Source organism: Seriola dumerili, unplaced genomic scaffold (genome assembly GCF_002260705.1).
Source record: "Seriola dumerili isolate Sdu_G_001 unplaced genomic scaffold, Sdu_1.0 BDQW01000110.1, whole genome shotgun sequence".
Lineage (NCBI taxonomy): Eukaryota > Metazoa > Chordata > Actinopteri > Carangiformes > Carangidae > Seriola > Seriola dumerili.
Window position 1 is genome coordinate 233,144 of NW_019174365.1, and position 3,332 is coordinate 236,475.

The window sequence follows — 3,332 nt, forward strand, 5'->3', positions numbered from 1 at the left end:
AAAAAAAAAAAAAAAAAAAAAAAAAAAAAAAAAAAAAAAAGAAAAAAAAAAAAGTTTATTTTAGCATTCTCTCCCTCCGTTTGACCTTTTTGCAGTTTTTTTTCGATGAAGGAAACGGAGGAGAGAGAATGAATCAACCAACACAACAGGAGGAGAGCTCGGAGAGGATTGAGAGCACGCTGAAATGAAGGGAAATTAAAACTATAGATGATTATTTTTTTTGTTTACATTGATATTCTCCAAATCCAATATCTGTGGTATGTATGACAAAGGGGACCTCTACAAATTGATAATCAGTAGAAAAATAGCCATATTTCCCTTCCACAGTCTCAATTGCTCTGAATTCTCTCTGTACGCTCTCCTTGAGTATCCATCTCAGGGAATTTCTCACTTTTCTTGAAATCTTATACCCTCTGCTCCACACCTACCTCATTTAGCTCTTTATGAATGTACTCATAGTCACTGAGCAGAGGTTTTAGTCCGTGAAGTTTTACAAAGAAGAAAGTCTAACTCTATAGTTTGTTATTTAAGAGAGACAAAAAAGAATAGACTCTTCAGTTGATATTTGCACAGGATTAAAGGAATTCTTGCTGTGCATTTTGAAATATGAGTTAAAGTGAACCTCCTGAATGTTGTTGCTGAGACAATACTCAGACCACTGTAGAGGCTGCATGATTTATTCTCGTTAGAAGGCTTTGCTGGGAGAGGAAACTAGGGTACAGTAGTGTCCTTTTCATGTTTTAGACTAGTTAGTTTTTGGCTTGTGCATCGATCCTTGTCTCTTTGTGGCTCTGAGGAGTTTGTAGTGTCATGAAAGCCGAAGAAGAAGCGATGCCAAACTTTATGGAATCAAAATTAGCTCAGGTCACGGTAGGACTGATTTAAAATGATCAGTACTTTTCAGGCTCTCCCTCTAGCTTTACTGGCTAATGCTGATTTGATAAATGTATTTATGAGCAAAAATATAAAGGTTAGGGAATCAATCAAAATGATCCCTGAAATTATCCCCAAAATAAGCCCCGTGATAAAATTACCCAAAGTGTTTGATCATCCATACACCCCCGCTCCAACCATGTCTCATAAGACTGGATGTGAACTAGTGTTTGTTGATAAAATAAGACAACCTGTGTTGTTGCTGTCCAGTCAGTTGCATAAACAACTAAGATGCAAAGATTTGTATGCAAGGAGAGCAACGTCTCCTCGAGAGGGGAGGACCCACCAAAGGATATTGGAAAAAAGATCTGGATCTATTAGTGATCTTAACGTAGAGATTTAATCATATAAATGAATGACACCTTTTTGATGAGGCATGCTGTGTGACAAAAGCCTCACATGTAGACACCTAATTTGGCTGTCCAGAGGACATTAATGACACCATATTACAGACCTTTACAACATTACAATCCTCTGGATTTAGATTGTGGTTGAAAGCCACTCCCCTTGGCTCCTGGGGCCTATAGTCCAGTCCAATGAGAGGGCGCCATTGTAAAGCCCTGCCCTATTTATTGATGCTTGGAGCTGTGGACACATCTCCAGATTGAGCGCTAGTAGACCGACTCTAAAGATTGAGGTCAATAGACCACCTACTGGAGTCAACCAAAGTAAGAATTTCTGCACAATGGCCAACTGAAGATTTGGCAATTAAAGAAACTAAAAACCCCTTTAAAAACATTTTCTTAAATAATCATTGTTGCTGGGAAGTCTAAAGTTCACAAAACTCAGAGTTGAGTTCATAGCACTGTCCATGTTAGACTAAGAAGAATAAAGTGTGCTTAGGTCACAGTTTACTGTGCATGAGTACTTTCGCATCCTGCTCAGACCGAGGCCGTCGCTGTTTAAGGCAGGTTTTGAAAGAAGACCCTTTATCGTCTGTTTGCAGAGATGTTCGAGTAGAGAACAGAGGATACCCGCACCAAAGAGAACCCCTTTCTCCCCATCGCGTTTTTTCGCATCAGCCCATCAAATGATGCCCCAGTTTTATCAATATTAGATGGCCTGTAGGCTCAAAGTAGCATCTCAGATTAGCCTTTGTATCCCGATCTAATCTAACTAATAGATACTTACTCTTTGTGGTGAAAGCATTGTTGGGTTTTGAATCCCCTTGCCCTTTCTTCAATCTGTGTCCCACTGGAAGCACTAAGACAATTAAGGCTGTGTTAGCCACTTCCTTAGCCTAGCAAAGAATCTTGGGACCCACGAAAAGAGTCACCGACTGGCTCTCACCTCTGAGGAGAGGGTCCGTTTGCACATGATCAGGATTCACATCCTCATATCTCAGATATCCTGTACCTCAATGTTCATTTTACCTCTTTTCTCGTATACCTCAACTCCTGAATACCTCAAGTATGTCACTCATAGCTACTGTGCATTTAAAACATTCAAATACCTCAACTTGTTACTCTCATTCTGAATACCTCATTTTTACTCTTTTATTTAAGCATACCTTGTCAGATATTTATGCATTACAAATATACCTCATTCTTTGAATCTTCTTGTGTTACAGTGCAGTACATGTCCCATAGCTCTAGGACCAAAGATCATGGTACTGTTTCGAGTTGAATTAAAAATTTGTATTATGGTCATCGCTCCATCTCGCAGCCCTGAACAGCTTTTGATTTGTTGAATCTACTGTATATTGCCTGGTAAACTATGCCTTTTATCACCAAGAAACCAAATATTTCAGATGAAAGCATTGTGCCAAAATGATCTGTGAGCGTTCTGTGCCAAACAGGGTTGGCATTTGGACTAGCTGTATTAGACGATAAATGTCACTGGACCATTATATCGTAGATACAAAAGTTAAACCAGAGCGGCTGGGGATAAATCCCCGCTCTCTGACTGGATGCGCTTAAGAGGGCTGTGCCCCATTTATCTTTACCTCATGATGATGATTATGATGATGATGATGATGATGAACATGCAGATTCCATTCGTACTTTGTTACTGTGCGCAGAGGGTGAGGGGAAGAGGAAATAGCCTCTTTTAAAGAGTTAAGAACTTTGAACGCACAAGAACGACCTCTAATTTCAGCACAATTTACCAATATTTCAGTGTGGATTTTAGGATGCTTGATGTTGCTTGTGGTCGACCTGGAGACACGTCTTACCTGAACCACTCTTGACTGTGGTTTCAACAAACATCAGAGGATTACACCTTATGGTGGCATCAGGCTGGTTTATTAATTAAGTGGAGCTATTAGCACATTGATGGTGAGCCAGTTTCAGTCCACAGACCCTGCTGCTTTGAACCCAACACCAAGTTTCACCAATAAGATTGTTTTTTTTGTTTTCTTTTTTGCTTTTCAGTATTACTCTGTGAAATGTTCATTCATG